This window comes from Amphiura filiformis, chromosome 9, assembly GCF_039555335.1.
Source record: "Amphiura filiformis chromosome 9, Afil_fr2py, whole genome shotgun sequence".
Lineage (NCBI taxonomy): Eukaryota > Metazoa > Echinodermata > Ophiuroidea > Amphilepidida > Amphiuridae > Amphiura > Amphiura filiformis.
Genome location: NC_092636.1, coordinates 33,773,861 through 33,794,680, shown reverse-complemented (window position 1 = coordinate 33,794,680; position 20,820 = coordinate 33,773,861). Strand labels below are relative to the sequence as shown.

Sequence of the window (20,820 nt, the reverse complement as noted above, 5' to 3'; positions counted from 1 at the left end):
AGGTGCTAATGACCACTAATAACGGCATTAGAACATCTGACGCTAACAGATGATATTAGCGCTAATAGTGCCCATGGTGCTATCATACGCTACTAGCGCTAATGACCGCTAATAACGTCATTAGTACATCTACGCTAACATGCGATATTAGCGCTAATAGCGTTTTTTGTTGCTTTCATACGCTATGCGTTGCTAATGTCGCCAATATCCATAGAGGTATCATACTAAAGAAATGCTAATAGCGTCATTAGCAACATCGCGCTAATCGTGCAATAAGCCAATACCGCGCCTTCCTCGACTGAGCTAGCCTGGCTGTTATATTTTGACATTACAATTGTAGTTCAAATGTACTTGCATTGTTACATTGTTATGCAAAAACAAGATAGATTAAAAAAAAGAACGTTACAATCAAATGTACTCACGTGTATTACATTGTTTTGCAAAAACAAGAAATATTTAAAAAAAAATAAAACAATAACGCCCAACGTGGGGCTCGAACCCACGACCCTGGGATTAAGAGTCCCATGCTCTACCGACTGAGCTAGCCGGGCTGTTACATATTGTTCTTACAATTGTAGTTCAGATGTACTTGCATGTATTACATTGTTTTGCAAATAAAAATAAAAAAATAAAATAGTAACGCCCAACGTGGGGCTCGAACCAACGACCCTGGGATTAAGAGTATAATGCTCTACCGACTGAGCTAGCCGGGCTGTTATTTATTGACGTTACAATAATGTAGTTCAAATGTACTTGCATGTATTACATTGTTTTGCCAATAAGATAAATAAAAAATAAAACACTAACGCCCAACGTGGGGCTCGAACCCACGACCCTGGGATTAAGAGTCCCATGCTCTACCGACTGAGCTAGCCGGGCTGTTACATCTTGACTTTACAATTGTAGTTCAAATGTACTTGCATGTATTACATAGTTTTGCAAATAAGATAAATAAAATAATAACGCCCAACGTGGGGCTCGAACCCACGACCCTGGGATTAAGAGTCCCATGCTCTACCGACTGAGCTAGCCGGGCTGTTACATATTGACTTGACAATTGTAGATCAAATGTACTTGCATGTATTAAATTGTTTTGCAAATAAGATAAATAAAATAATAACGCCCAAGGTGGGGCTCGAACCCACGACCCTGGTATTAAGAGTCCCATGCTCTACCGACTGAGCTAGCCGGGCTGTTACATATTGACGTTATAATTGTAGTTCAAATGTACTTGCATGTATTACATTGTTTTGCGAATAAGAAAAATAAAATAATAATGCCCAACGTGGGGCTCGAACCCACGACCCTGGGATTAAGAGTCCCATGCTCTACCGACTGAGCTAGCCGGGCTGTTACATATTGATCTTACAATTGTAGTTCAGATGTACTTGCATGTATTACATTGTTTTGCAAATAAAAAAATAAAATAAAATAGTAACGCCCAACGTGGGGCTCAAACCAACGACCCTGGGATTAAGAGTATAATGCTCTACCGACTGAGCTAGCCGGGCTGTTATATATTGACGTTACAATAATGTAGTTCAAAATGTACTTGTATGTATTACATTGTTTTGCCAATAAGATAAATAAAAAAATAAAACACTAACGCCCAACATGGGGCTCGAACCCACGACCCTGGGATTAAGAGTCCCATGCTCTACCGACTGAGCTAGCCGGCTGTTACATATTGACGTTACAATTGTAGTTCAAATGTACTTGCATGTATTACATTGTTTTGCAAATAAGATAAATAACATAATAACGCCCAACGTGGGGCTCGAACCACTACCCTGGGATTAAGAGTCCCATGCTCTACCGACTGAGCAAGCCGGGCTGTTACATATTGACGTGACAATTGTAGTTCAAATGTACTTGCATGTATTAAATTGTTTTGGAAATAAGATAAATAAAATTATAAAACAATAACGCCCAACGTGGGGCTCGAACCCACGACCCTGGGATTAAGAGTCCCATGCTCTACCGACTGAGCTAGCCGGGCTGTTACATATTGACGTTACAATTGTAGTTCAAATGTACTTGCATGTATTACATTGTTTTGCAAATAAGATAAATAAAATAATAACGCCCAACGTGGGCTCGAACCCACGACCCTGGGATTAAGAGTCCCATGCTCTACCGACTGAGCTAGCCAGGCTGTTAGATATTGACGTGACGATTGTAGTTCAAATGTACTTGCATGTATTACATTGTTTTGCAAATAAGATAAATAAAACAATAAAATAATGACGCCCAACGTGGGGCTCAAACCCACGACCCTGGGATTAAGAGTCCCATGCTCTACCGACTGAGCTAGCCGGGCTGTTACATATTGATCTTACAGTTGTCGTTCAGATGTACTTGCATGTATTACATTGTTTTGCAAATAAAAAAATAAAATAAAATAGTAACGCCCAACGTGGGGCTCAAACCAACGACCCTGGGATTAAGAGTATAATGCTCTACCGACTGAGCTAGCCGGGCTGTTATATATTGACGTTACAATAATGTAGTTCAAATGTGACCCCTCAGCACAACTGAGCCCTGAAGTCGCCAATCATCATTTTTGAGATATTCGACCAAAATATTCTGCTTGAAATTAGCTTTAAAATAATGTATATCATGTCTATAGTACTTGACATTTAAGTAGTGAAAAATCAATAAAACAGGCAATAAATCCTTTGTTTCCTGTTGTTTATTGTTAAGTTCGATGGAGCATATCTCAATAGTGGCACTGCCGACATCCGGACTCAGTTGTGGAGGATGGTCACAAATGTACTTGTATGTATTACATTGTTTTGCCAATAAGATAAATAAAAAAATAAAACACTAACGCCCAACGTGGGGCTCGAACCCACGACCCTGGGATTAAGAGTCCCATGCTCTACCGACTGAGCTAGCCGGGCTGTTACAGATTGACGTTACAATTGTAGTTCAAATGTACTTGCATGTGTTACATTGTTTTGCAAATAAGATAAATAAAATAATAACGCCCAACGTGGGGCTCGAACCACGACCCTGGGATTAAGAGTCCCATGCTCTACCGACTGAGCAAGCCGGGCTGTTACATATTGACGTGACAATTGTAGTTTAAATCTACTTGCATGTATTAAATTGTTTTGCAAATAAGATAAATAAAATTATAAAATGATAACGCCCAACGTGGGGCTCGAACCCACGACCCTGGGATTAAGAGTCCCATGCTCTACCGACTGAGCTAGCCGGGCTGTTACATATTGACGTTACAATTGTAGTTCAAATGTACTTGCATGTATTACATTGTTTTGCAAATAAGATAAATAAAATAATAACGCCCAACGTGGGGCTCGAACCCACGACCCTGGGATTAAGAGTCCCATGCTCTACCGACTGAGCTAGCCGGGCTGTTACATATTGACGTGACGATTGTAGTTCAAATGTACTTGCATGTATTACATTGTTTTGCAAATAAGATAAATAAAATAACAACGCCCAACGTGGGGCTCGAACCCACGACCCTGGGATTAAGAGTCCCATGCTCTACCGACTGAGCTAGCCGGGCTGTTACATATTGACGTGACAATTGTAGTTCTAATTTCTAATGTACTTGCATGTATTACATTGTTTTGCAAATAAGATAAATAAAAAATAAAATAATGACGCCCAACGTGGGGCTCGAACCCACGATCCTGGGATTAAGAGTCCCATGCTCTACCGACTGAGCTAGCCGGACTGTTACATATTGACGGATTAAGAGTCCCATGCTCTACCGACTGAGCTAGCCGGGCTGGAGGAAGGTGCGGGATTGGCTCTTAGCAGAATTAGCGCTATTTTGCTAAAACTGCTATTAGCACAAAATTAGTGTATAGAGTCTATGAGAAATAGCGCTATTAGCAACGCTATCCAAAAAGTGTTAATTCTGCTAAGAGCCACTCAAGAATTAGCACTAATAGCGTATTATTAGCGTCATATGCAATTGTGCTAAATTGAAAATATTCTAACTCTAGAAAAAGCGTGCTATTAGCGCTAATAGCGCTAATAGCAAGAAATAGCACGTCATATGCAATTGTGCTAAATTAAAAAAGATTCTAAGTCTAGGGAAAGCGCGCTATTAGTGCTAATAGCGCTATTAGCGCTAATAGCGAGTAATAGCACATCATATGCAATTTAGCTAAATTTCAAAATATTCAAACTCCAGGAAAAGCGTGCTATTAGCGCTAATAGCGCTATTAGCGCTAATAGCGATTAATAGCACGTCATATGCAATTGTGCTAAATGTGAACATATTCTAAGTCTAGGGAAAGCGCGCTATTAGCGCTAATAGCGAGTAATAGCACGTCATATGCAATTGTGCTAAATGTGAAAATATTCTAAGTCTAGGGAAAGCACGCTATTAGCGCTAATAGCGCTAATAGCGCTAATAGCAAGAAATAGCACGTCATATGCAATTGTGCTAAATTTAAAAAGATTCTAAGTCTAGGGAAAGCGCGCTATTAGCGCTAATAGCGCTAATAGCGATTAATAGCACATATGCAATTTTGCTAAATAGTAAAATATTCTAACTCTAGGAAAAGCGTGCTATTAGCGCTAATAGCGCTATTAGCGCTAATAGCGAGTAATAGCACATCATACGCAATGTTGCTAAATTTGAAAATATTCTAACTCTAGGAAAAGCGTGCTATAGCGAGTAATAGCACATCATATGCAATTTTGCTAAATAGTAAAATATTCTAACTCTAGGAAAAGCGTGCTATTAGCGCTATTAGCGCTAATAGCGAGTAATAGCACATCATACCCAATGTTGCTAAATTTGAAAATATTCTAACTCTAGGAAAAGCGTGCTATTAGCGCTAATAGCACTATTAGCACTAATAGCGAGTAATAGCACATCATACGCAATGTTGCTAAATTTGAAAATATTCTAACTCTAGGAAAAGCGTGCTATTAGCGCTATTAGCGCTAATAGCGAGTAATAGCACATCATACGCAATGTTGCTAAATTTGAAAATATTCTAACTCTAGGAAAAGCGTGGTATTAGCGCTATTAGCGCTAATAGCGAGTAATAGCACGTCATATGCAATTGTGCTAAATGTGAAAATATTCTAAGTCTAGGGAAAGCGCGCTATTAGCGCTAATAGCGCTATTAGCGCTAATAGCAAGAAATAGCACGTCATATGCAATTGTGCTAAATTTAAAAAGATTCTAAGTCTAGGGAAAGCGCGCTATTAGCGCTAATAGCGAGTAATAGCACATCATATGCAATTTTGATACATTTGAAAATATTCTAACTCTAGGAAAACCGTGCTATTAGCGCTAATAGCGCTATTAGCGCTAATAGCGAGTAATAGCACATATACTAGCTTTCTTGCCCTGCGGGGCACTTTTATATTGGAACTCACTTGGAGTGTTTAGTTGTCGTATGGGAGTCTCCGGCCTCGGGCCTGCTGGCCCTGCGGCCTTGATGTTTTTTGTTGATGGTGGGGACAGCGGTCACACTAACTTTCTTGCCCTGCGGGGCCCATTTATATTGGAACTAACTTGGAGTGTTTAGTTGTCATATTGGAGTCTCCGGCCTCAGGCCTGCCGGCCCTGCTGCCTTGATGTTTGTTGTTGATGGTGGGGACAGCGGTCACACTAAGTTTCTTGCCCTGCGGGGCGCTTTTATATTGCAACTCACTGGGAGTGTTTAGTTGTCGTATGGGAGTCTCCGGCCTCAGGCCTGCCGGCCCTGCGGCCTTTATCTTTTTTGTGGATGGTGGGGACAGCGGTTACACTAGCTTTCTTGCCCTGTGGGGCACTTTTATATACATGTATTGGAACTCACTTGGAGTGTTTAGTTGTCGTATGGGAGTCTCCGGCCTCGGGCCTGCCGGCCCTGCGGCCTTGATGTTTGTTGTTGATGGTGGGGACAGCGGTCACACTAGCTTTCTTGCCGTGCGGGGCCCTTTTTATATTGGAACTCACTTGGAGTGTTTAGTTGTCGTATGGGAGTCTCCGGCCTCAGGCCTGCCGGCCCTGCGTCCTTGATGTTTTTGTTGATGATGGGGACAGCGGTCACACTAAGTTTCTTGCCCTGCGGGGCCCATTTATATTGGAACTATCTTGGAGCGTTTAGTTGTCATATTAGAGTCTCCGGCCTCGGGCCTGTCGTCTCCGCGGCCTTGATGTTTTTGTTGATGGTGGGGACAGCGGTCACACTAAGTTTCTTGCCCTGCGGGGCCCTTATTATATTGGAACTCACTTGGAGTGTTTAGTTGTCGTATGGCATAGGGCCTGCACTTTGGCTCGACATTTGAAAGGGGCGTGAATTCATTTTTGGATACGCCCCTATTATAATTAGGTAATACTCGACTCACACACATTCCCTATATGTATATACATGTACCACATGTAGTAAATCTGCCTGCTTTATCTGTATTGTGCCGTTCTTAAGAAAATATGGTAGTTAAACACGATTTCATCAAACATTATAACAATAGCTCTTTTACAGTGTGCAATCATCCCGGGAAATAATTGGGCAATAATAGAGGATGTGCGTGAAATTATTGATTGGCTCCATACAAAGGAATTGAACCGGTGTCCTTCACCGTAATCATGGCGCAATGCAGTGCATTCAATCAAACGTTGTCGTCAACCTATTTGATCGTATAGTGCATTTGTTATGTGTGTGAGACGAGCTGTCGCGGTAGATTGCAATAGCTTGTAATCATGCTTTTGTTGAATGAATTTGAGTATTCCGCCATATTTACGGTATGATACGTCATAATCTAGGTGATTATTTGCATTGGATGTCTTGAATACGCTGGCGAGGTTGTGTAATAATCGGATTAATGCTATAACAGTAGGTGAATACAAGTTTTGAATATATCGCGTTGCAAAGCCCCATTCAGTGATCCCAGCGAAAGTGAAAAAAAATCAAATTGTTACTTTTATAAAAATTTTTTTAATGAAAACAATTGGCAAAAACCCAAGAAAACGGCAGTATTGACGAAGTTGAAGCCCCATTCAAATACATGTAGCTAATTTATATATACTGTCAGTATATAAATTACAGATTCACGTAAATGCATTATTTTTGTCTTAAATAGGCCTACACGGCTTAGGGCTGAACCACTAGCAGAAGACACCAAGTTGATGTTTTATGACCTTTGACATTCTTTTGTGGCGAGTGACATGGTCAGTTCAATTCACGCCGAGTGTCCTTGACAGGTTTAACTCTGCTTCAGTGGTCATGAAAGAATTCAAAAGATAACCACTGCCCCAACAATCCCAAGCAATTGTCTGAAACTGCTCTTCGGATGATGTATCATAAGAACTCAGTCGTCAAATGATGATAGTCATATAATGACCAAAGATTATTACTGACTATATCATTGAAGACTGAGTTCCGCAGTCTTGTACAAAATCTGAATTTTGATGATTTTTACGATCGTCCGGAAAAAAAAAAAAATCACTGAATGGGCCGTTAGTTCCCTCCTCTCCTTACACTGGCAATATGAATCAAAGAAAAATAAAGAAAAAATAAATAAAACAAGAAAAAAAAAAAGACAAAGAAAAGAAACAATAAAAGAAAAACAAATATGAAAAGTTCGAACAATATTTGATTTATAAAATTAATGTGACCGTGATGAGGCTCGAACTCACCACCTTCCGATTTAAAGTTCGAAGCGCTAGTGTACCAAATTCTGATGCCTTACCAAGTGAGCTGTGCTCCTGAGATACGAAATAAAAATAAAATAATACACTGTATACCTGCTTGTGTCGGTAATTGATTTACTCAAATTCCATAATGGTACAGTGCAACAGAGCAAAAATGCCCAAAATTTAAAAGCTAGGCCTATATAATTTATGACCACTATACACTACACATAAAAATACTAATACAAGGGAATTTCAACGTAAGAATCCAAACAATTAAGTACCAACATGCACAGCATTGTCCTTATATTACATTTGGGTTTTAACAAAATGTTATCAAACCTCTACTGTGATTGGCAGCTGCACAAGGCATCTCTTTGATAGTTGATAATGGCCATCCATTCAGCAAGTGGCTACTAACTGACCTTGACAGGCTTGAATGAGCACTGTCATCTGCTACAAAACCATCACACTCTAGGACCTGATCACTCCATAATGCTACAGGGAGCACAGTACTTTGACAATGGAGTGAAAGACTATTATTATTGATTAGGCGCGGATTTTAAAAGTACAGCTCTTATGCGTGTATAGCAAAAATCATGTAACTAAAGTACTAAATGCATTCTGCAAAATGCGCTCTGACCAATTTATAAAGCATTTCATTAGCTTTAATTTGACATATTGTTTGACATATTTGGAATTATGGTAAATCATTAAATAAAATATTTATTAATTAATCAATTATGTCAATTAATTAAAAATTAATACAAATATGCATATTTCTCTGACAGAATTGTAGGATTTGACAAGAGCCATCTTTCTTGTAAGTTTGATTCTTATAACATACCGGTATCGTATTGCGTCCCGTTATAGTTGCAGAAAAAAATACGTGTGCAGGACACACACACACACACACCCACACCCCCACCCACACCCAGAGGATCGTACCGTTTTACAATCGTATAACATTCATTGGCGCTAGTAGTAGTAAATTCCAATTTTCTTTGCTTTACCTCACTTGTTCTGCTCAAAATTAAAAGGGACATATCTGACAGTAAAAGCTTACATTTTATGGAAATTATGTTTAACTATTTGCTTAAACAGCACAAAACAGATAAATCAGACAAATTTACTATACATAGGCCTATACATGTATGGTATGCCAAGGACTGTTTAAGAATATAACATTAGATTTATGATATTTACTTCGAGGACTGTTATATATCAAAAATGTGAAAAATATCAAATTTTAATAATTTGTCATAAAATTTGTATTATATCGTGAATTTCAAACAATGAAATTTATTTGATATCAGAAAGACATTCTTCGTATTCAGAATGCAATTCGATATGTCTGATGTGCTCTCATGTCCCACAAAACATACTATCGAAACGCTCAAAACGCTCATTCCAGATCCCTTAATTTGGTTAATTTTCTTTGTCTTTTTTTTTCTTTTCTTGTTTTATTTATTTTTTTCTTTATTTTTCTTTGATTTATATTGCCAGGGTAAGGAGAGGAGGGAACTAAAGGCCCATTCAGTGATTTTTTTGATTTTTTTTCATCCCGGCGATCGTAAAAATCATCAAAATTCAGATTTTGGATACTAGACTGCGGAACTCAGTCTTCAATGATAGTCAGTAATTTTTATATTTTGGACATTATTATGACTATCATTTGAGGACTGAGTTCTTATGATCCGAGGAGCAGTTGCAGACAATTGCTTGGGATTATTGGGGCAGAGGTTATCTTGTGAATTCTTTCATGACCACTGAAGCATAGTCAAACCTGTCAAGGACACTCGGCGTGAATTGAAAGACCATGTCACTCGCCACAAAAGAATGTCAAAGGTCATAAAACACCACTTTGGTGTCTTCTGCTATCTAAAGGCCTATGGCTGATTTTGTACCTTTCGTCATTGTCATAGATGTGCTAACATAGCTTGCTAGTGCAGTGGTTCAGCCGAAAGCCGTGTGTCTAAGACAAAAATAATGCATTTACGTGAGTCTGTAATTTATATACCGGTACTGACAGTATATAAATTAGCTACATGTATTTGAATGGGGCTTCAACTTCGTCAATACTGTCGTTTCCCTGTTTTTTGTTTTTTTTGCCATTTGTTTTTCATTAAAAATTTATATAAACGTAACAATTTGATTTTTTTTTTTCACTTTCGCTGGGATCACTGAATGGGACTTTATAGCGCGGATTATTCAAAACTTGTTTTTACCTACTGCTATATAGTATTAATCCGATTATTACATAACTTTGCCAGCGTATTCAAGACATAGAGCGTGTTTATAGTGAGACAATCTTTCCGTTATTTAGCTAAACTACCGCGTAGTCTAGATTTGCAATGGTTAGTAAAACATAAACAAATATAGACTGCGTGGCAGTCCAGCTAAATACCGGATAATCTGGCTCACTATAAACACGCTCATAGGTTATGTAGGGATAAACTGTACATGGGTATAGAGGCCCTGCATGCTTTTATCGATTGGCTCCAAACAAAGGATTTGAACCGGTGTCCTTCACCGTAATCACGGCCATCAATTATTCCATGTCACGGCGCAGTAGCCTACAGTCCATTCAATCAAATGTTGTCAGTGTGCGAGACGAACGATGTATAAATCTGGAGGTCACATCATCACTTATCATGCTTATTGTAAAAAGTTTGTCCAATGCATATACTGTGTGTATTGTTCCCGGGTATTGTCAATGCAGTCAAGCAAACAGGTATTATATTTTGAAAAGGCCGCTATAGTATATTCACAGGGGTGTCTTGAATGGCCAATCATATGGGACATAATCAAATTGCAGTGACTGCTTCCTTTGTTACCACATGTCAGTCATTTTGTGATTATTGGACCATGTAAACCTGCAAAAAACGAGCCAAAGTGCAGGCCCTATGGGAGTCTCCGGCATCAGGCCTGCCGGCCCTGCTGCCTTGATCTTTATTCTTGATGGTGGGTACAGCGGTCAGACTAGCTTTCTTGCCCTGCGAGGCACTTTTATATTGGAACTCACTTGGAGTGTTTAGTGTCGTATGGGAGTCTCCGGCCTCGGGCCTGCCGGCCCTGCGGCCTTGATGTTTTTTGTTGATGGTGGGGACAGAGGTCACACTAGCTTTCTTGACCTGCGGGGCCCTTTTATATTTGAACTCACTTGGAGTGTTTAGTTGTCGTATGGGAGTCTCCGGCCTCGGGCCTGCCGGCCCTGCGTCCTTGATGTTTTTGTTGATGATGGGGACAGCGATCACACTAAGTTTCTTGCCCTGCGGGCCCTTTTATATTGCAACTCACTTGGAGTGTTTAGTTGTCGTATGGGAGTCTCCGGCCTCAGGCCTGCCGGCCCTGTACTGTGGCCTTGATCTTATACTAATTATCGCTAATAGCGCTAATATCGTTATTAGCACATCTTATGCTATTAGCGCTAATAGCGCTATTAGCACACCTTACGCTATTAGCGCTAATAGGGCACATTAAGCTAATGAGTGCTATTAGCACTATTAGCGCTAATAGCGCTAATAGCGCCTACCATCCTGACAAAATTAAAAAGACCGTTATTAGCACACCTTACGCTATTAGTGCTAATAGCGCTATTAGCATACCTTACGCTATTAGCGCTAATAGCGCACCTCACGCTAATGCGTGCTATTAGCGCTATTAGCGCTAATAGCGCATACCATCCTGAGAAAGTAAACAATTTTGCAAATGATACGTTAATAGCGCTAATACCGTTATTAGCACACCTTACGCTATTAGTGCTAATAGCGCTATTAGCATACCTTACGCTATTAGCGCTAATAGCGCACCTCACGCTAATGAAGGCTATTAGCGCTATTAGCGCTAATAGCGCCTACCCTCCTGAGAAAAACAATTTTGCAAATGATACGTTAATAGCGCTAATACCGTTATTAGCACACCTTACGCTATTAGTGCTAATAGCGCTATTAGCATACCTTACGCTATTAGCGCTAATAGCGCACCTCGCGCTAATGAGTGCTATTAGCGCTGTTAGCGCTAATAGCGCTATAGCGCCTACCATTCTGAGAAAGTAAGTGATTTTGCAAATGATATGTTAATAGCGCTAATACCGTTATTAGCCCATCTTACGCTATTAGTGCTAATAGCGCTATTAGCACACCTTACGCTATTAGCGCTAATAGCGCACCTCACGCTAATGAGTGCTATTAGCGCTAGTATCGCTAATAGCGCATACCATCCTGAGAAAGTAAACAATTTTGAAAATGATTCATTAATAGCGCTAATACCGTTATTAGCACACCCTACGCTATTATCGCTAATAGCACCTACCATCCTGAGAAAATTAACACTTTTGCAAATAATACGCTAATAATACGCTAATATGCGCTAATAGCAATAATAGCGGGGAAATAGCGCTTACGCTCTAATTCTGCTAAGAGCCAATCCCGTACCATGTACCCGGGCTGTTACATATTGATCTTACAATTGTAGTTCAGATGTACTTGCATGTATTACATTGTTTTGCAAATAAAAAAAAAATGGGGCTCGAACCAACGACCCTGGGATTAAGAGTATAATGTTCTACCGACTGAGCTAGCCGGGCTGTTATATATTGACGTTACAATTTAAATGTAGTTCAAATGTACTTGCATGTATTACATTGTTTTGCAAATAACATAAATAAAATAATAACGCCCAACGTGGGGCTCGAACCCACGACCCCGGGATTAAGAGTCCCATGCTCTACCGACTGAGCTAGCCGGGCTGTTACATATTGACGTTACAATTGTAGTTCAAATGTACTTGCATGTATTAAATTGTTTTGCAAAACCAAGATAGATAGAAAAAAATAAAACAAATAAAACAATAACGCCCAACGTGGGGCTCGAACCCACGACCCTGGGATTAAGAGTCCCATGCTCTACCGACTGAGCTAGCCGGGCTGTAACATGTTGACGTTACAATTGTAGTTCAAATATACTTGCATGTATTACATTGTTTTGCAAATAACATAAATAAAATAATAATGACGCCCAACGTGGGGTTCGAACCCACGACCCTGGGATTAAGAGTCCCATGCTCTACCTACTGAGCTAGCCGGGCTGGAGGAAGGTAAGGGATTGGCTCTTAGCAGAATTAGCGCTATTTTGCTAAAACTGCTATTAGCACGAAATTAGTGTATAGAGTCTATGAAAAATAGCGCTATTAGCAACGCTATCCAAAAAGTGTTAATTCTGCTAAGAGCCACTCAAGAATTAGCGTATTATTAGCGTCATATGCAATTGTGCTAAATTTAAAAAGATTCTAAGTCTAGGGAAAGCGCGCTATTAGCGCTAATAGCGCTATTATAGCGCTAATAGCGCTATTAGCGAGTAATAGCACGTCATATGCAATTGTGCTAAATTTATAAAGATTCTAAGTCTAGGGAAAGCGCGCTAGTAGCGCTAATAGAATAAAACAACTCACTTGGAGTGTTTAGTTGTCGTATGGGAGTCTCCGGCCTCGGGCCCGCCGGCCCTGCGGCCTTGATGTTTTTGTTGATGGTGGGGACAGCGGTCACACTAGCTTTTTGGCTCTGCGGGGCCCTTTTATATTGGAACTCACTTGGAGTGTTTAGTTGTCGTATGGGAGTCTCCGGCCTCAGGCTTGCCGGCCCTGCGGCCTTGATCTTTATTCTTGATGGTGGGGACAGCGGTCAGACTAGCTTTCTTGCCCTGCGGGGCACTTTTATATTGGAACTCACTTGGAGTGTTTAGTTGTCGTATGGGAGTCTCCGGCCTCAGGCCTGCCGGCCCTGCGGCCTTGATGTTTTTGTTGATGGTGGGGACAGAGGTAACACTAGCTTTCTTGCCCTGCGGGGCCCTTTTTATATTGTAACTCACTTGGAGTGTTTAGTTGTCGTATGGGAGTCTCCGACCTCAGGCCTGCCGGCCCTGCGGCCTTGCTGTTTTTGTTGATGGTGGGGACAGCGGTCACACTAGCTTTCTTGCCCTGCGGGGCCCTTTTATATTAGAACTCACTTGGAGTGTTTAGTTGTCGTATGGGAGTCTCCGACCTCGGGCCTGTCGGCCCTGCGGCCTCTCGATGTTTTTGTTGATGATGGGGACAGCGGTCACACTAACTTTCTTGCCCTGCGGGGCCCATTTATATTGGAACTAACTTGGACTGTTTAGTTGTCATATTGGAGTCTCCGGCGTCGGGCCTGCCGTCCCCGCGGCCTTGATGTTTTTTGTTGATGGTGGGGACATCATTTTGCAAATGATATGTTAATAGCGCTAATACCGTTATTAGCCCATCTTACGCTATTAGTGCTAATAGCGCTATTAGCACACCTTACGCTATTAGCGCTAATAGCGCACCTCACGCTAATGAGTGCTATTAGCGCTAGTATCGCTAATATAGCGCATACCATCCTGAGAAAGTAAACAATTTTGAAAATGATTCATTAATAGCGCTAATACCGTTATTAGCACACCCTACGCTATTATCGCTAATAGCACCTACCATCCTGAGAAAATTAACACTTTTGCAAATAATACGCTAATAATACGCTAATATGCGCTAATAGCAATAATAGCGGGGAAATAGCGCTTACGCTCTAATTCTGCTAAGAGCCAATCCCGTACCATGTACCCGGGCTGTTACATATTGATCTTACAATTGTAGTTCAGATGTACTTGCATGTATTACATTGTTTTGCAAATAAAAAAAAATGGGGCTCGAACCAACGACCCTGGGATTAAGAGTATAATGTTCTACCGACTGAGCTAGCCGGGCTGTTATATATTGACGTTACAATAATGTAGTACAAATGTACTTGCATGTATTACATTGTTTTGCAAATAACATAAATAAAATAATAACGCCCAACGTGGGGCTCGAACCCACGACCCTGGGATTAAGAGTCCCATGCTCTACCGACTGAGCTAGCCGGGCTGTTACATATTGACGTGACAATTGTAGTTCAAATGTACTTGCATGTATTAAATTGTTTTGCAAAACCAAGATAGATAAAAAAAAATATAAAAAATAAAACAATAACGCCCAACGTGGGGCTCGAACCCACGACCCTGGGATTAAGAGTCCCATGCTCTACCGACTGAGCTAGCCGGGCTGTAACATGTTGACGTTACAATTGTAGTTCAAATATACTTGCATGTATTACATTGTTTTGCAAATAAGATAAATAAAAAAATAAAATAATGACGCCCAACGTGGGGTTCGAACCCACGACCCTGGGATTAAGAGTCCCATGCTCTACCTACTGAGCTAGCCGGGCTGGAGGAAGGTAAGGGATTGGCTCTTAGCAGAATTAGCGCTATTTTGCTAAAACTGCTATTAGCACGAAATTAGTGTATAGAGTCTATGAAAAATAGCGCTATTAGCGACGCTATCCAAAAAAGTGTTAATTCTGCTAAGAGCCACTCAAGAATTAGCGTATTATTAGCGTCATATGCAATTGTGCTACATTTGAAAATAATCTAACTATAGGGAAAGTGCGCTATTAGCGCTAATAGCAATTAGTAGCATGTCATATGCAATTGTGCTAAATTTAAAAAGATTCTAAGTCTAGGGAAAGCGCGCTATTAGCACTAATAGCGCTATTATAGCGCTAATAGCGCTATTAGCGAGTAATAGCACGTCATATGCAATTGTGCTAAATTTATAAAGATTCTAAGTCTAGGGAAAGCGCGCTAGTAGCGCTAATAGAATAAAACAACTCACTTGGAGTGTTTAGTTGTCGTATGGGGAGTCTCCGGCCTCGGGCCCGCCGGCCCTGCGGCCTTGATGTTTTTGTTGATGGTGGGGACAGCGGTCACACTAGCTTTTTGGCTCTGCGGGGCCCTTTTATATTGGAACTCACTTGGAGTGTTTAGTTGTCGTATGGGAGTCTCCGGCCTCAGGCTTGCCGGCCCTGCGGCCTTGATCTTTATTCTTGATGGTGGGGACAGCGGTCAGACTAGCTTTCTTGCCCTGCGGGGCACTTTTATATTGGAACTCACTTGGAGTGTTTAGTTGTCGTATGGGAGTCTCCGGCCTCGGGCCTGCCGGCCCTGCGGCCTTGATGTTTTTTGTTGATGGTGGGGACAGCGGTAACACTAGCTTTCTTGCCCTGCGGGGCCCTTTTATATTGTAACTCACTTGGAGTGTTTAGTTGTCGTATGGGAGTCTCCGACCTCAGGCCTGCCGGCCCTGCGGCCTTGCTGTTTTTGTTGATGGTGGGGACAGCGGTCACACTAGCTTTCTTGCCCTGCGGGGCCCTTTTATATTAGAACTCACTTGGAGTGTTTAGTTGTCGTATGGGAGTCTCCGACCTCGGGCCTGTCGGCCCTGCGGCCTCTCGATGTTTTTGTTGATGATGGGGACAGCGGTCACACTAACTTTCTTGCCCTGCGGGGCCCATTTATATTGGAACTAACTTGGACTGTTTAGTTGTCATATTGGAGTCTCCGGCGTCGGGCCTGCCGTCCCCGCGGCCTTGATGTTTTTTGTTGATGGTGGGGACAGCGGTCACACTAAGTTTCTTGTCCTGCGGGGCCCTTTTATATTGCAACTCACTTGGAGTGTTTAGTTGTCGTATGGGAGTATCCGGCCTCAGGCCTGCTGGCCCTGCGGCCTTGATCTTTTTTGTTGATGGTGGGGACAGCGGTCACACTAGCTTTCTTGCCCTGCGGGGCCCTTTTATATTGTAACTCACTTGGAGTGTTTAGTTGTCGTATGGGAGTCTCCGGCCTCGGGCCTGCCGGCCCTGCGGCCTTGATGTTTTTTGTTGATGGTGGGGACAGCGGTAACACTAGCTTTCTTGCCCTGCGGGGCCCTTTTATATTGTAACTCACTTGGAGTGTTTAGTTGTCGTATGGGAGTCTCCGGCCTCGGGCCTGCCGGCCCTGCGGCCTTGCTGTTTTTTGTTGATGGTGGGGACAGCGGTCACACTAGCTTTCTTGCCCTGCGGGGCCCTTTTATATTAGAACTCACTTGGAGTGTTTAGTTGTCGTATGGGAGTCTCCGGCCTCGGGCCCACCGGCCCTGCGGCCTTCATCTTTTTTGTTGATGGTGGGACAGCGGTCACACTAGCTTTTTGGCCCTGCGGGCCCTTTTATATTGGAACTCACTTGGAGTGTTTAGTTGTCGTATGGGGGTCTCTGGCCTCAGGCCGGCCCTGCGGTCTTGATCTTTATTCTTGATGGTGGGGACAGCGGTCAGATTAGCTTTCTTGCCCTGCGGGGCACTTTTTTATTGGAACTTGGAGTGTTTAGTTGTCGTATGGGAGTCTCCGGCCTCAGGCCTGCCGGCCCTGCGGCCTTGATGTTTCTTGTTGATGGTGGGGACAGTGGTCACACTAATTTTCTTGCCCTGCGGGGCCCGTTTATATTGGAACCTACTTGGAGTGTTAAGTAGTTGTATGGGGTCTCCGGCCTTGGGCCTGCCGGCCCTGCGGCCTTGATGGTTTTTTTGATGGTGGGGACAGCTTTAATACTGCGGCCTTCATCTTTTTTGTTGATGGTGGGGACAGCGGTCACACTAGCTTTTTGGCCCTGCGGGCCCTTTTATATTGGAACTCACTTGGAGTGTTTAGTTGTCCTATGGGAGTCTCTGGCCTCAGGCCGGCCCTGCGGTCTTGATCTTTATTCTTGATGGTGGGGACAGCGGTCAGACTAGCTTTCTTGCCCTGCGGGGCACTTTTTTTTAATTGGAACTCACTTGGAGTGTTTAGTTGTCGTATGGGAGTCTCCGGCCTCAGGCCTGCCGGCCCTGCGGCCTTGATGTTTCTTGTTGATGGTGGGGACAGTGGTCACACTAATTTTCTTGCCCTGCGGGGCCCGTTTATATTGGAACCTACATGGAGTGTTAAGTAGTTGTATGGGAGTCTCCGGCCCTGCGGCCTTGATGTTTTTATTGATGGTGGGGACAGCTTTAATACTAGCTTTCTTGCCCTGTGGGGCCCTTTTATATTGGTACTCACTTCAGGTGTTTAGTTGTCGTATGGGAGTCTCCGGCAGGCCTTGCGGCCTTGATCTTTTTTGTTGATGGTGGGGACAGCGGTTACACTAGCTTTCTTGCCCTGCGGGGCCCTTTTATATTGGAACTCACTTGGAGGTAATTGACCCGTACTAGTAGCGCTGTGCTGTGGGTATAGTAGATGAACTAGTTAGCGTCATATATCAAAAAGTATAAAAGCTCTGATTTTAGTACTTGCTCTATGTTTCAATTACTTATTCTTTTCAAAATATCTGAATTTTTAATCCGGTACAAGCTTTAATAACGGGGGAGCATGCATTTGTATGAGAAAAAAAATCTACCATCTTATCCAAACTCCCGTGTTAATCCAATGTACATTTTGCTTCACCGGGTCGCCCTGACTTGGTCGCGTTTGGAAGAGGAGTGCCACCAAACCGTAATAGGTACAAATGTAGTACTTTCTGTCAATCAAGGATGGTGTATTTTGTACGTGCCAATCTTTAGATTATTAGCATAGTCTTTATAATAGCGGTGGAGCGCCTTGATGAGTAAATGATAGCAAACCAGTGAAAAATCCCCAAAACTCAGTCAGTGGAGCTCCACCCGTACATGTCAATAGCGTCATTATCGATTGGATTAGTCGACCGTAGCGGACAATTCGATCGCTCATTGGATTAATATTATCACGTGGTAAGATATGCGCATTGGACAATCGATTACTACAATGGTTTAGTACTGCATATTTCGGTTTAATCTTCACTAAGCGGGTTTATGGCTCAAAACGTCACGGTGAATTGGCCGTGGACAAAACTGCACTATGCAGTTGTCGTATGGGAGTATCCGGCCTCGGGCCTACCGGCCCTGCGGCCTTGATCTTTATTCTAGATGGTAGGGACAGCGGTCAGGCTAGCTTTCATGCCCTGCGAGGCACTTTTATATTGGAACTCACTTGGAGTGTTTAGTTGTCGTATGGGAGTCTCCGGCCGGCTAATAGCGCCTACCATCCTGAGAAAATTAACACTTTTGCAAATAATACGCTAATAGCGATATTAGCACAACGTACGCTATTGGCGCTAATAGAGGTATTAGCACAACTTACGCTATTAGCGCTAATAGCGCACCTCACGCTAATACTTGTTATTTGCGCTATTATCGCTAATAGCGCCTACCGCCCTGAGAAAGTAAACAAATGATACGTTAATAGCGCTAATACCGTTATTAGCAAACCTTACGCTATTAGTGCTAATCGCGCTATTAGCACACCTTACGCTATCAGTGCTAATAGCGCTATTAGCACGCCATACGCTATTAGCGCACCTCACGCTAATGAGTGCTATTAGCGCCTATGGGAGATATGTTAATAGCGCTAATAGCGATATTAGCACAACGTACGCTATTAGCGCTAATATCGGTATTAGCACAACTTACGCTATTACCGCTAATAGCGCACCTCACGCTAATACTTGCTATTTGCGCTATTATCGCTAATAGCGCCTACCATCCTGATAAAATTAACACTTTTGCATATAATACGCTAATAGCAATAATATTGGGGAAATAGCTCTTACGCGCTATTAGCGCTAATAGCACTCATTAGCTTAAGGTGCGCTAATAGCGCCTACCATCCTGAGAAAGTAAACAATTTTGAAAATGATACGTTAATAGCGCTAATACCATTATTAACAAACCTTACGCTATTAGTGCTAATAGCGCTATTAGCACTCCTTACGCTATTAGTGCTATTAGCACACCTTACGCTATTAGCGCACCTCACGCTAATGAGTGCTACTAGCGCTAATAGCGCCTACCATCCTGAGAAAGTAAACAATTTTGAAAATGATACGTTAATAGCGCTAATACCGTTATTAGCACACCTTACGCTATTAGTGCTAATAGCGCTATTAGCACACCTTACGCTATTAGCGCTAATAGCGCACCTCACGCTAATGAGTGCTATTAGCGCTAATAGCGCCTACCATCCTGAGAAAGTAGACAATTTTGCAAATGATCGTTAATAGCGCCACACCTTACGCTATTATCGATAATAGCACCTACCATCCTGAGAAAATTAACACTTTTGCAAATAATACGCTAATAGCGCTAATAGCAATCATAGCGGGGAAATAGCGCTTATACGCGCTAAAGGGCTAAAGCGCCAATCTCGCACCATGTACGGATATATGTGGTAGGATTTCTTTCTCATAAAATGTATGGTTCCCCGTTATTAAAGCTTGTACCTGGTTGAAAATTCAGATATTTTGAAAAGAATAAGTAATTGAAACATAGAGCAAGTACTAAAATCATAGCTTTTATACTTTTTGATATATGACGCTAACTAGTTCATCTCCTATATCTACAACACAGCGCTACCAGTAGGGGTCAATTGCTTATTGTGAGTGCCCCTCTGTTGTGTGCATATATGTAGGCAACAATAATTGCATGATGGCCCAAAGTGGGGCTCGAAGACAAGACCCTGGGATTAAGTCCTATGCTCTATCGACTGAGCTAGCCGGGCTGTTACTTATTGACGTTACATTATTGTAGTTCAAATGTACTTGCATATATTACATTGTTTTGCTCTATCAACTGAGCTAGCGTACATAGTGCGGGATTGGTGCTTTAGCGTTTTAGCGCGTAAGCGCTATTTCCCCAATAGGTTTGCTATTAGTGCTAATAGCGGCCATTACCGTGATGCGCGCTATTAGCGTGAGTTGTGCTAATTTCATCACTAACGCTATTAGCTATCGTAAGCTATCATTTGCAAAACGCTATTAGCTATCGTAAGCTATCATTTGCAAAACGCTAATGCGTATGATAGCACCATGGCGCTATTAGCGCTAATATCACATTATCACTTCATATGCAATTGTGCAAAAGTGAAAATAGGCCATGACCCTTAAGGTTACTTATTGTTTTCATGCCCTGCGGGTCTCGAGGTCCCACTTGGAGTGTTAAGTCGTCGTATGGGAGTCTCGGGCCTGCCGGCCCTGCGGCCTTGATGGGGTTTTTTCTGGATATTGGGGCCCATGAGTAACCTTAAAAGTTATTTTTAGAGAGAGAGAGAGAGAGCTTGTCACCTTAAAGGTAACTCATTGATTTCATGCCCTGCGGGGCCATTATATTGAGGTCCCATTTTGAGTGTTCATTGTAATAATCGATGGTACAAGTTTCAGGTGTCAATCGTACATTTCTGAATATCATAAAACGTTTATCCTTCATATTGCATTCATTGAGGTCTTTATATATATAATATTCTGACA

At 42.1% G+C, this 20,820-nt stretch overlaps 23 non-coding genes across 23 annotated transcripts; all 23 read right to left on the bottom strand.

Annotated features, from left to right (window-relative positions):
* Window positions 1-478: 478 nt before the first annotated feature.
* Window positions 479-551, bottom strand: Trnak-cuu (transfer RNA lysine (anticodon CUU)). The gene has a single exon. It is a non-coding gene; the product is annotated as a tRNA-Lys (tRNA).
* Window positions 552-640: 89 nt separating this feature from the next.
* Window positions 641-713, bottom strand: Trnak-cuu (transfer RNA lysine (anticodon CUU)). Its single transcript has one exon. It is a non-coding gene; the product is annotated as a tRNA-Lys (tRNA).
* A 93-nt stretch (window positions 714-806) lies between these two features.
* Trnak-cuu (transfer RNA lysine (anticodon CUU)) lies at window positions 807-879 on the bottom strand. The gene has a single exon. It is a non-coding gene; the product is annotated as a tRNA-Lys (tRNA).
* Window positions 880-963: 84 nt separating this feature from the next.
* Trnak-cuu (transfer RNA lysine (anticodon CUU)) lies at window positions 964-1,036 on the bottom strand. Its single transcript has one exon. It is a non-coding gene; the product is annotated as a tRNA-Lys (tRNA).
* Window positions 1,037-1,120: 84 nt separating this feature from the next.
* On the bottom strand, window positions 1,121-1,193 carry Trnak-cuu (transfer RNA lysine (anticodon CUU)). The gene has a single exon. It is a non-coding gene; the product is annotated as a tRNA-Lys (tRNA).
* Window positions 1,194-1,277: 84 nt separating this feature from the next.
* On the bottom strand, window positions 1,278-1,350 carry Trnak-cuu (transfer RNA lysine (anticodon CUU)). Its single transcript has one exon. It is a non-coding gene; the product is annotated as a tRNA-Lys (tRNA).
* Window positions 1,351-1,606: 256 nt separating this feature from the next.
* Window positions 1,607-1,679, bottom strand: Trnak-cuu (transfer RNA lysine (anticodon CUU)). Its single transcript has one exon. It is a non-coding gene; the product is annotated as a tRNA-Lys (tRNA).
* Window positions 1,680-1,762: 83 nt separating this feature from the next.
* Window positions 1,763-1,834, bottom strand: Trnak-cuu (transfer RNA lysine (anticodon CUU)). Its single transcript has one exon. It is a non-coding gene; the product is annotated as a tRNA-Lys (tRNA).
* Window positions 1,835-1,926: 92 nt separating this feature from the next.
* Window positions 1,927-1,999, bottom strand: Trnak-cuu (transfer RNA lysine (anticodon CUU)). The gene has a single exon. It is a non-coding gene; the product is annotated as a tRNA-Lys (tRNA).
* Window positions 2,000-2,083: 84 nt separating this feature from the next.
* Trnak-cuu (transfer RNA lysine (anticodon CUU)) lies at window positions 2,084-2,155 on the bottom strand. Its single transcript has one exon. It is a non-coding gene; the product is annotated as a tRNA-Lys (tRNA).
* Window positions 2,156-2,247: 92 nt separating this feature from the next.
* Trnak-cuu (transfer RNA lysine (anticodon CUU)) lies at window positions 2,248-2,320 on the bottom strand. The gene has a single exon. It is a non-coding gene; the product is annotated as a tRNA-Lys (tRNA).
* A 510-nt stretch (window positions 2,321-2,830) lies between these two features.
* Trnak-cuu (transfer RNA lysine (anticodon CUU)) lies at window positions 2,831-2,903 on the bottom strand. Its single transcript has one exon. It is a non-coding gene; the product is annotated as a tRNA-Lys (tRNA).
* An 84-nt stretch (window positions 2,904-2,987) lies between these two features.
* Window positions 2,988-3,059, bottom strand: Trnak-cuu (transfer RNA lysine (anticodon CUU)). Its single transcript has one exon. It is a non-coding gene; the product is annotated as a tRNA-Lys (tRNA).
* A 92-nt stretch (window positions 3,060-3,151) lies between these two features.
* Trnak-cuu (transfer RNA lysine (anticodon CUU)) lies at window positions 3,152-3,224 on the bottom strand. The gene has a single exon. It is a non-coding gene; the product is annotated as a tRNA-Lys (tRNA).
* Window positions 3,225-3,308: 84 nt separating this feature from the next.
* Trnak-cuu (transfer RNA lysine (anticodon CUU)) lies at window positions 3,309-3,381 on the bottom strand. The gene has a single exon. It is a non-coding gene; the product is annotated as a tRNA-Lys (tRNA).
* Window positions 3,382-3,465: 84 nt separating this feature from the next.
* Trnak-cuu (transfer RNA lysine (anticodon CUU)) lies at window positions 3,466-3,538 on the bottom strand. The gene has a single exon. It is a non-coding gene; the product is annotated as a tRNA-Lys (tRNA).
* Window positions 3,539-3,636: 98 nt separating this feature from the next.
* Window positions 3,637-3,709, bottom strand: Trnak-cuu (transfer RNA lysine (anticodon CUU)). The gene has a single exon. It is a non-coding gene; the product is annotated as a tRNA-Lys (tRNA).
* Window positions 3,710-12,292: 8,583 nt separating this feature from the next.
* On the bottom strand, window positions 12,293-12,365 carry Trnak-cuu (transfer RNA lysine (anticodon CUU)). Its single transcript has one exon. It is a non-coding gene; the product is annotated as a tRNA-Lys (tRNA).
* Window positions 12,366-12,470: 105 nt separating this feature from the next.
* Window positions 12,471-12,543, bottom strand: Trnak-cuu (transfer RNA lysine (anticodon CUU)). The gene has a single exon. It is a non-coding gene; the product is annotated as a tRNA-Lys (tRNA).
* Window positions 12,544-12,630: 87 nt separating this feature from the next.
* On the bottom strand, window positions 12,631-12,703 carry Trnak-cuu (transfer RNA lysine (anticodon CUU)). Its single transcript has one exon. It is a non-coding gene; the product is annotated as a tRNA-Lys (tRNA).
* A 1,760-nt stretch (window positions 12,704-14,463) lies between these two features.
* On the bottom strand, window positions 14,464-14,536 carry Trnak-cuu (transfer RNA lysine (anticodon CUU)). The gene has a single exon. It is a non-coding gene; the product is annotated as a tRNA-Lys (tRNA).
* A 105-nt stretch (window positions 14,537-14,641) lies between these two features.
* Trnak-cuu (transfer RNA lysine (anticodon CUU)) lies at window positions 14,642-14,714 on the bottom strand. Its single transcript has one exon. It is a non-coding gene; the product is annotated as a tRNA-Lys (tRNA).
* Window positions 14,715-14,806: 92 nt separating this feature from the next.
* On the bottom strand, window positions 14,807-14,879 carry Trnak-cuu (transfer RNA lysine (anticodon CUU)). Its single transcript has one exon. It is a non-coding gene; the product is annotated as a tRNA-Lys (tRNA).
* Window positions 14,880-20,820: the final 5,941 nt, after the last annotated feature.